The following is a 12120-nucleotide window of genomic DNA, read 5'->3' as shown; positions in this document are numbered from 1 at the left end:
CAGGAAAGAATGGTGTGGTCCTCAAATTCATACAAAATGCAGTTGAACTGGGATCAGCTTTGTTTCTGTATTTATTGAGAAAATCGTACCTAAATGTAGTTATTCCAACAATTAATTCCATATAAACTGTAATAATAGCCAAATATATCCTGTTTTTAGGTCACAGCCTATCAGACAGCCCAGGTGTGTGGTATGCGAAAAACATCTTGTGGAGTTTCAGAAAGTTGCCATGGGAATGCATTCTGCCCGTCGATTGCCATTAGCTTTGTGTTTGGTAACTCACATTTTTTTGCTTCCCATTTTCAGGCTTATTTGCTTTAGGCTGTCCAGCTTGAGTCCGTACCGCCCCATGCTAAAGCCTTGTTTACAGTATTCTTCTGCAAACTTGTTTTCTGTAATAAACAGGCATGTAAATCTTATCACATCACATTTGCTGGGCATTCAAAGGCTGAAGTCAAATGTCAGTTAATCAACCGGGCTGGTGCCTCTGAAAGGCCAGTAGGTGCCCCATGTCAGACTCATTACAATTGACCGACTCACTGCAGCCCATTTAACCTTTTCACGCATCACAGATCAGTTTATGTGTCAGTGTGGCTATGAGTTAATCTATGCAGATTGCTGCTACTGACTCACTCCAGCCCATTTGGCTGTTCCACAAATCCCATTTCAGTTTGTGTGCTAGTATGGCTGTGAGTACATCTATGAAGACTGCTACTGAGCTGCTTGGTTTACAACTTGATGATGGGACATACCACAGAAAGCTGTCTTTAAGTAGTACGTCAGTGTCTCCACAAAAGATGTTCCTAGTCATAAAGGAGTTCACCAAGAGACAGGGATTTGTTTAAGGGCTGTCCATAAGGAAGCCTTAATTTACCCATTTCCTTCTAATGCCATAGAGCTCGCACATTTCAGCAAAAGGGTGGTGGGTGGGGGACTCATACAGATTAATGTATCATTTTTCTAGATCAATGCAAATACACAGGAACCCCAAAAGGAATCCTACAGAGTTGTGCACATTTAACAAGACCATTGCCTTGTTAAATCCTGCTATATGCAGTTGTTGTATTTGGTCACTCCAATTACTATGTCACTCCGTAGTTGAGTTCCTCAGATATATGTTATGAGTGTGAAGGTTTGTCTGGGATTGTGAGAGTATGGTTTGAATGGTGGTGTGTGAATTTGGTTTGCGGTGGCTGCCACAGGCCTGGCGGGGGCGATCCGTCCGCCATCCTAATGGGGGCCTATGTATTTGGATTAAATCGAGTGTATAATAATTTGAGGTCTAGAGGGAGACTATTTTCTTGTTGTGTAAAATGTAAAATATATGCCTTTATTTATTTATCTGGAACAGGGCTTTGCATTCTTAATGTAAATGTCACCCGATCGATACACACCACTTAAGGACAGCATTGTCTATAGTATGTTTATAGCCAACCAGTAAAATTCAAAAGATTTATTAGAACAATTCAGAGCTCAACCTCTACTGCTATTTTGTGCAAATCACCCAGCAAAAACTCAGCCAAAGCCTAAATATCAAAAGACCCTATTCATTTACATGTTGGTTGCCTGTTCAATGGCGTAGATGTGCTCGCTCAATGAAAACAAGCACTGACAAAGCCAATAGACCGTGCCTATGCAAGATCTATTGGATTTGTCAATGTTTTTTTAGCCATATTATAAAGCAGCGCTGGCTTCAGTGCAGCATAGCTGAAAGTAAAAAAACAAAAAATAGCGCTATGACATGGTCAATTCTAGCTGTGTCATACAGATTGTTTTCTTTACTTTCAGCCATGTACTAACACAGCTAAGAAGCATTGGCTAAGCCAATAAATCTCACACAACAAGACCTATTGGATTTGCCAATGCTTGTTCATTTAGGGGGCTCTAACCTTGAGATGAGTTCCGGACTTGATAAGATTTTCTGCAATTGCCTAAAATTTGTATTTTCCATGTTGAGACCATGCTCTCTCGTGCACCTAAGGCTTGAATTTGGGTTGGTTATCTTGTCCATTTTAGATGCACATTTTAATTAACTGTTAGAGTCTCCATAAGCTCAGGGATGGATTCTTTGAGGCACTTCTCTGAGCATAACTTTCATGAAATGTACAGAACTTAAGGGGCCCATTAGGATGGAAGGGTGGACTTCAGTCCGCCCGCCATCCTCGCGTGCTGGGATGGGCTGCCAGACGTTTAGCGGGCCCGCACCGCTGATTAGGATCCATTCTGCATATTTGACATTGCAGCAGGTGTTGCTTACAGCAGCACCTGCTGCAATGCCAAATTGACATGTTGTGCATTCCCATGTACAACGTAGCAGGCACCGCACGGTGCCTGCCACCTCGTGCATGGGAATGCAGTGGAGTACCGTGGGTATCCCACAAGTGCACCCCTCACCCCTCAGGGGCCGCACTGGGCCCCCAAAGCACATTCCCGTAAGCCTTCCATGGCGGTATCGCCGCCATAGAAAGGCCACTTACCGCACCCATCCTAATATGGAGGCACCTACACCATATTAGTGGCCAAGTCAACCTGGCCAGCAATTGTAACAATTGCCGACCGGTGGAAAACCGGCGGACGCTCTTTGTGTCCGCCGCGATACCCCCGCCATAATATGGCGGGGTACATCAAGTTGGGATGGCGGGTGGATCACCACCGCCGAGCCGGCTGTGGCGATCCGCCTGCCATCCTAATGACCCCCTAAATGTGCCCATGAGGGAATGATTGTAAACCAACCCTAGAACATTCTGCAACATGTAACATGTCCATAAGCTAGAAAGAGGTAGGTGCAATACAACACAAGATTTCATAGGACTTATCTTCAGTAAAATTTGGCAAAGACTGCAGTTATTGCATACATACTGTAATACAGCATTATTGCCTAAAATAATACCTCCAGATACCTCCTTCCTTATACTACTCTGAGCCAAATCCAGTATGACAGAATCTTTCAGCTCCTGGTGGGAGTTTGTGTGACAGGCATTAGTGTGTTTCGGGAAATGAGCAATCACCTTCTCTTGCTCCATAAAAGCGGTGGTCATGATGTGTGCACATGCGGTGCGGTCGTGGACCCCTATATTGGTGTAGTTCAGTGTCTTAATGTGCAAATGCATCTCACTTACCCCTTTCTAATGTGCAAATACTCTAGTCTAACCGAGAACATGTAAGATGCAAACATTCTTTATGACTTAGCAGACAGGTGAGCATACAATACAATTTCAAAGCTTGTGGTAGCATGTATCTAAAATGTGTAAAATATCCGTAAGCCAGAAAGATGTAGGTGCAATACAACACAAAATTCCAAAGGATTTATCTTCAGTCCTACTTGGCAAACGTTCTAGTTATTGCACACATACTGTGATGTAGCATTATTGCAAAATTAGATCCAGATGCCAATATGGCAGAATCTTTCAGCTCAGGGTGGGAACTTGTGTGCAGCCAGGGGTGTGTTCAGGGAAATGAGCAGTCCAGTCCTCCTCAGCAATAACAAATTGGTCTGGGACCAACCCTCCCTCTCATTGGGCTGGTGCCCAACTGGCTTCAGGGAGGCCAGGGGACAAAGGGCTTCTCTTCCCTAGGATTTCCTTTATACTTAACTATGAATGGGCAGGCCTCACCCTTATCCCCTTCAAGTGATTGAAGTTCCTGAACTCTCCCTAGCTACCCTTCCTGAGCTGATATGTCATATGCATCATACGTGGGTCTTTTTGCAAGGAGGTTTAGGCCATTAATTATGCTCTGGTAGCAGTTCCACACCTCTTTAATAGGAAGCACTGGCTGGGACTTGTGTCAGCAGGCTAATGCTAATTAGCATAGTGGAGGTTTTAGGCAATCAAAGTTTAACTTTTTTTAAATATGTATTTGAAATCTGACACCAGCAATGACTTGGCTTGTTATTAAACATTAATCGTGTTTGAATTATTCAAATAATTTGTACCAAAAAAGAGTTACCAGAGTTATGCTTTTGGGGGCTAGTCATTGTAGGTACATGCCAACAATATATTATTGCATACATCATTTTAAAATGTTAGGCATGCTACTTTGTGGCCTGCACACTTACTTATGGGTAACATATTATATTTAAAGGAAGTGTTTATTCTTGTCAAAAAGGGCTATTTTAAGAGGTTAAAAAGTGGCAGATGTCAGACCACACAATTAGGCTTGAAGCCATATTCTATGTGTCACTGTAGGCGACGGCACAAAAAGTGCTGCAGTCCACAGATGGCATTTAACTTTCCATGCTATTAGTGTACTTTCCAACATCATGTATTATGGCCTTACTGTAACGTGAAATGTTTCACTTGAGATTAACCACTTTTGCTACTTTGCGGTGCCCCAGTGTGCAGGGTTAAAAAAACAGAAATGCCAGTCAACACAAAAAAGGGGGGAGGGAACCATGCATAAAGAGACATGTTCTCACCATCCACATCTGTGGGCCAGAGATCTAATGTCACACAGATTGTTGCTTCTCTGATGAGCAGGAGCTCAGTTTTGTCACACTGTATAATAGGAAAAATGGACAGAATCTACCTAATAATCTTTGACATATAGTCTAGTGTGGGGGGGGGGAGAATACACAATTTGTAGACAGGAATAAGAACTTCTAGAAGGTGAAAATAGTGACTGAACAACGAAGGGCTCCCAGAACTCTGCAAATCAAAGATTTACATTTTTTTGTTGTTGTAAATCTATAATAAATTAAAACATTAAACTACTTAAAAATATTTAAACTTAAATTTCACAATACAGTCAGTGCAACAGTAGGAAAGTGTTGGATAGCAAAGGGGTAAAAATAACTATTTCCACTCCAGTGAGTGCAACAGTTGGGAAAGTGCTGGATAGCGGAGGGGTTAAAATTACTATTCCAACTCCAGAGAGCACAACAGTAGGGAAAGTGTTGGATAGTGGAGGGGTAAAAATTACTATTCCCATTCCAGTGAGTGCAACAGTAGGGAAAGTGTTGGGTAGCGGAGGGGGTAAAATTACTATTACAACTCCAGTGAGTGCAACAGTAAGGAAAGTGTTGGATAGTGGAGGGGTAAAATTTACTATTCCCACTCCAGTGAGTGCAACAGTAGGGAAAGTGTTGGACAGCGGCGGGGTAAAAATTACAATTCCCACTCCAATGAGTGCAACAGTAGGGAAAGTGTTGGATAGCAGAGAGGCAAAAATTACTATTCACATGTCAAGTAAAAAAAATATTATATATATATATATATATATCCTCATTCACAAACCCCCAAAGCTTGAGGCAGCACTCCACGAGGTGAGTTCAACAAAACCTTTATTTCAAAAGCGGCATGGTATCACCTGAGTCTCTTTTGTATCCCGACGCGTTTCGATGCTGACAAGCATCTTAATCATGGGGCGGCATCTGACAAGATCTGGGATGGACCTCTGCAATTCAATCCCTTGTGGCGTTCGTTTTTCAGTAAGCAAACCGCCAGGAGCAGGAGTCCCGATTCCACTATTTCAGTATAGCCATTTTCTTGCCAAACTTCACTTTTCTAAGCCGATTTTTGGTACATTTTTCCATCCCTCCAGTGGGCCTCTGTGCATAACATCCGCTTTATTTTCTGTCACCCTCGTGCTGTAAGGGCTGCAGTTCGTTTCCCAGCCCTTCAGAAATAAGTCCAGTTTCACAAGCGGTGCTCGCCTCCTACGGCAGGAGATGCCGCGTATATTATCATTCACAAACCCCCAAAGCTTGAGGCAGCACTCCACGAGGTGAGTTCAACAAAACAAAATTCAAATCCCTTGTGGCGTTCGTTTTTCAGTAAGCAAACCACTATTTCAGTATAGCCATTTTCTTGCCAAACTTCACTTTTCTAAGCCGAAACGAACTGCAGCCCTTACAGCACGAGGGTGACAGAAAATAAAGCGGATGTTATGCACAGAGGCCCACTGGAGGGATGGAAAAATGTACCAAAAATCGGCTTAGAAAAGTGAAGTTTGGCAAGAAAATGGCTATACTGAAATAGTGGAATCGGGACTCCTGCTCCTGGCGGTTTGCTTACTGAAAAACGAACGCCACAAGGGATTGAATTGCAGAGGTCCATCCCAGATCTTGTCAGATGCCGCCCCATGATTAAGATGCTTGTCAGCATCGAAACGCGTCGGGATACAAAAGAGACTCAGGTGATACCATGCCGCTTTTGAAATAAAGGTTTTGTTGAACTCACCTCGTGGAGTGCTGCCTCAAGCTTTGGGGGTTTGTGAATGAGAATATATATATATTCACTGAAAAAACCATAGGTTTCCCACCAGTTATAGTTAGGAATTAGCAAGACAACTTTTAAATTCACTGAAAAAACCATAGGTTTCATACCAGTTATAGTTAGCTGGAAATTTTACTGACATAAAACCATTGAAATTCCCACGTTATAGTTAGTTGGACTCACTATAACTTGCGCGCCTGCAATGCACTGCTGATGACGTCACATATTACATCACATGGTCAGTGACATCACTCATATATATATATGTAAATGAAGAAAAATTATAAAAAATAATAAATAATATTTAATACATTAAAAATATATATAAAAAATATATAAGAAGAAAACATATTATAATATTAACTGCATATAACAAATACCCACAAATATTATATAGAAATGAAATAATAAATACATTTAAAAATATTTTAAACTAGAAAATATTTACAAACAAAAACATTATTCATTGCAATTTTTTTTTTATTTCCTACCCAATAACACCACAACAATACCAAAACACTTCAACATTTAAAATTAATTTTACTTCCATAATTAACATAATTAATAATCAATTCTAAAAATATTATAAAAAATAAACATTAATTAACTACACACACTTTAACACTATAATGTCCACAACACACACCTACATCAAACCACATAATAATAAAACACAATTGAAACTTATTTTAAATTAAATAGTAATAACAACCAAATATAAAGTAATTAAAATGGATTTATTACCCAACCTTTACCCCTGTAAAAGTAAAAGCAACACACACAAAAAATAAACAATTACCCAAAATAAATATCAAATACTTAACAATAATTAACAACTATATATTAATTAAAATTAACACAAACGACTTCCCATCCATTACCCCTATAAACACCATAACACACACCTAAAATTAATTGCACAGTTGCCATAATAAATGTTTTATTAGTTTAATTAATATCAATTAACAAATGATTATTAATAACAAATAAATAAACTACTTAACACCCGTTACCCCTTAAACTCCAAAACACACTCCTAAAATTAATTACAAAATGACCATAATTAATTACCAATTAATCAATTATAATTAATTAACAACTAACTATTAATTCATCAATTAAAAATAAATTACTTCCCACCCTTTATACCTATGAACACTAAAACACACACCTAAAATGAATTGCACAATTACCATAATTAATTACCAATTCATTAATTAAAATTAATTAACAACCAATGTTTTTGTGTCATAATTCTTTATTGAGAGATTAAAGGTATATACCTTCATAAAAGTATAATACATCATAGTAGACCCATAAAGGCATTTAACATATATATTATAATATAATAAAAGAAAGGGGAGGAAATAGGAGAAACGAAATAAAAGACAAAGGGGGCGATTCCGATCCGGGTCGGATAGCTCTTCGACGGAGCCGGATCCGGAGTGTTTTCCAACCGAGCCGGAGTCCTGCAGTCTGACTGAGTGAGTACGATGCGGCCGTATGCTGACGGACTCGGTTTGGTCGGACTCCCATAGAAGTCAATGGGAGCCGGTCATATGATGCGTACATGGGCTCCCATTGACTGAATGGGTACGTCTTGTGCAAGGGCACCCCTACAGTGGGTACACGTCAGTGCCATCTGCACCGTACATGCCTTTGTTGGGGAGACCCTTGGGTCTCCCCCTGTGTCCAAGTTGTAGGGCTGCGGGTGACAGGGGGTCTGACGTGGACCCCCAAAGGCAACGTCCCGGACATTTTGCAAGACGGACACTCCGGCTTGCACCAGCTGTCCGACGCGTGCATCGTACTGGCTTGGTCGTACATTGCATCCATTGCACGCCACGGTTAGCTTACGGCGAGTCTTACGGAGCGAGTCGAACCCAGAAACGAGTTGGTCGGTGATTTTCACGTAGCTCGCATCGTACTGGCTCGGTCGTACAGCTGTATGAGTCGGGTAGAAAACATGCATACGGCTTGTAGTTTTTCCGGCCAGATTGGGTTCGGTGCCCTTCCGAACCGGATCGGAATCGGCCCCAAAGTGTAAACAAGAGAAAAGGAGAATAGTGGACATTGTATGTTAGGAAATCTAACTCTGGCTAGATGGATTCATGGGAAAAAGTTAGACAAAGTAAATAATGGGATAGGTAAATATAATTTAGAAATAGTAAAATATGTTGTTTCTATAATATGAAGAATGATATATACGGATAAGAAATGTGGGCAAAGCAGGAATGCAGACTTCGGGTTCGAGACATAGAATCAAGTTCAAATTTGCCAAAATGGAAAAAACGGGAGCAAAACTCGGAATTTTGGAAAAAACCTCAAATTAGTTATCACTTTCCGACATAGCAAAGCCAATAAGCCTTAAAAAAATAGCAAAAAAAAAATCTGATGTCCAACATGTGACTCCAGTCGTGAAAGAGAGAGCGCAGGAAATGCACCTCACTCCAATAGCATATTCGCACAGTACGTTGCAACAGCCTCCAATAAGAAACAAATCATTGTTCTCATCCGAAAACATGTCAGCCATCCAATTTAGTAACAGGAATGAACATATATGTTCCTCGATAACCGGAGCCTCCAGCACCATCAGAGGACAACTTGGATTTACTTCAATATAACTGTGTGCCAAGAATTCATGCGCTGCTGCAAAAATATTCATACGTCCCAGGATTCCATGCTTCGCTGCAAAGGCCATAATCCCGCCGCCAGAACAAAGCAATTCATGAGCAACTAAGGGGCTCATCAGTTGATCATAATATGCGTTGGGCGAAACCGTACTGCAGAGACACAAATCCAGAGCCCATTCGAAATTGCAGCTCAGGCAATGAAAGACAGGTTGGATGCATGTGAAAAAGGAAAATCGAAACGATAATCCATAAGCTGCACTCAATGTAGCAAGAGGCTGCACTCCATAGAAATTAAGCATTCGGTTCCGGAGCAGCAACAGCCGGGGCAAATCGTCTCGTGGCACAGGATGTGCATCCATTCTGAAACAAGCAAAGCAGTAGAAGCCAACCAGAGGAAGCCTCAAGGGAAATTCACCAAACAGACTGGAGAAAATCGAATGAAAAAATGCTGGGAACACACCGAATATATAGTTTGGAAAGAAGTCACAAGGCCACTATTAACAATTTTTAAAAAGTGAGCCAGCCCTGTTGTCGAGGAGGCATTAAAGATAGTGTGAATTAACTCCCCAAAATGCAGAGGCAGATCGGTATTTAATAAGGCATGCACTTCTGTGCTGGTGTTTGCCACGTGAAGGACAAATGTTTCACGGGCAGAAGTAAGGGCAAATTCTTTCTGGGACAAAAGAGCTCTTATTCGACTCATCTTGTTGAACTCTGCCTTCAAGGTCGGAATCGACAGCCAGATGGAAACATCCATCTTCGCATGTAGAGGAGGAAACATTACGTTTTTACAACAAACTACACATTGGGAGCCCGTAACAATGTAAGGAATTCCTGCCAGCATCCCACAACAATCTTCATTATTTAAAAGTAAATATCTACCGTTTGCTAGTAATGTGAACATGGGTGTGATAGCAGGTGTCTGTGTATCTTTCAAGACACAAGCCAAATTAGGCGCATTCTGATTACACAAGCCATGCAATTGGATATTCCTACACACTAACAAGTGATCAGGTGTTGTTGTGCAATCCTCACCATTCAAATAAACCTCTTTTCCCTCCCTCCGGCACCTATAGGTAAATGGAAGTGACCAAGCTTCATGGAGATAAGCGGTACCCAGAGGTTCATACCAGCCAATAGCATAGTACTTCATGCAAGCTTCAAACTTGAACAGAGGGAAAGGTAATGTTATTAGTCCATGTATGAGCCCACACAGCAGAATTTGTCTCAGCCACAGAAAACGGCAAAGCTTCTAACTTTTCAATATGTAGCATAGAAAAGTTGCATCTTTCATAGACATAAACAGTTTTTTGTCAGTCAAATTAAAAGGGGCAAATAATGAGGAAGTATTCATGTAGTCCCAAGGCACTCTCCCAGCCTTTAACGTTTGTAAAGTTCATGCAAACTGCATAATGGAACGCAATTGATTTTGCCCATGGTACAAAACAGAGACATCTTCTTGTACAATATCACCAACAGACGAAACAATATTATCCAAAGTGTAAATGCGGGAAGAGAGCGTATTAATGCTGTTATCTTCAATTGCTAGCATTTTTTCTAAATTAGCTTAATCTATAGCTCATAAGCGGGAAGCAGCTTCAATTTGGGACAGTTTCCAAACTTCATTGTAAATAGCATATATCCACCTTTTGGATCTGCCAGAAGCAGGGCCCTTGACAAAGTCATTCAGATCAACATCGTCAGTCAATTTAGACAAATGAAGCTTAACTGAAGCTAAAGTGGAGTGTTTGAGCCAATTCTGACACAGTTTGCCTACAGAATAGGTAGTCACTGAATGTTCACTCCCAAAACGGGGATCCACCCTAACCTGTGTGTAGCCAGGGGCTAAACCCAGAAAATGATGCTGGCAAGAATCTGCACTTCTGTGCCACACCAGCCAACACTTAGGATCCAAACTGGATATGTTAAAAGTAGAGTTCAGCAACAGGGTGTGTAATTCTCTGATAGAAATACTGGTATTATTATCCCAACCTGGGTATTCTTCCAATTCTGGAAAAGAAGGAGCATTTAATTTTTTAGTTGTAGCCATTCCAAAGCAGGTGGTATGTGAAATAGTCAAATTCAAAAACAACATATGGTTTGGGATGAGACATGCACCATGCAAAGCCTCTGTGCCTTGCACTTGCCAATTTTTAGAACCCCCAAACAGATTTCAGATCAGTAGGATCCTTCCACAGTTCATAGCCCCCAATAGCTAATTGCTCTAGAAAGGACTTGGAATATAATAATTTAGTGTGGGTCAGTCTAACTTTGGAAGAGGACTTTTCAGTCATCTTAAAATAAAATGCATTAGGATTTGACTGATTGAAATCAGTAAAATAAGTGAATCTCTTTAAAAGAGAATTAGAGCTGCCTTCCCTAGGAGCGGGGCAATGTTCCCATTGTGTATAATTAACCATATTCCGCCTTGTGTTTGCCTTATGCATTTAGTGATTGCCATAGTGTTGATACAAGAACAGATCACCATAATTAGCAGAATCTAAGTACAAATCCTCAGCATCAAAGGCAGCATAATATTTCAAATTCGAAAACAAAGCCTCTACGGCCTGAACATCCCAATCATCAGAGCGTATATTTTGTTTTATCACATCTCCCATAGAAACTCTTAGTACATTTGGGACATTATTAACCTCCATGGGACCACGTCTTTGGAATTTAACAGCATCCCATACAATCCCATCTAAAACGGGCCAAGCAATAATGTTTACAAAGCTCAGATCCCTCTTCAATCTGTGTGATGAGGAAAGGGGTGCCAATGTTCCATTAATATGTCGAATAGCAGTCCTCTCTTCAACGTAGTGTCCATTCACAAGACGAAAAAAATACACCGCAAATCCAATTGACATGAACAAAAAAATTGAATAAAGTACCAACCCAATGTAAGTCCAAGGAGGAATCAAAAAATGTTTTTTAAACCATGTTGCAACAACAGAAAGTTTTGAAGGGGACTTCGAGGTGGTAGAGTTAGTGCCAAATGAAAATCTGGACTCAGTGGCCAAAAGGTTTGTAAATCGGGCATCGATAAGTCTGTGGGGTAAGTATACTTAGTCTCATCAAGTTGAGCATCAGGTGGGATATTCAATAAAGGACTTGAAATTGCAGGCATCTCAAAGGCAACGTCAGGCCTGTTGTTAGGGCAGGATCCAAAACAGAATTTCTCAGTATTGATAGACAGGAGTCCGCAGGAGTCATACTAAGAAGAATCGGCCACTGTGTAATTTGACATTGTCAATGGAGATGTACCTTTTTTC

Source organism: Lissotriton vulgaris, chromosome 11 (genome assembly GCF_964263255.1).
Source record: "Lissotriton vulgaris chromosome 11, aLisVul1.2, whole genome shotgun sequence".
NCBI lineage: Eukaryota > Metazoa > Chordata > Amphibia > Caudata > Salamandridae > Lissotriton > Lissotriton vulgaris.
This window is presented reverse-complemented; position numbering follows the sequence as displayed.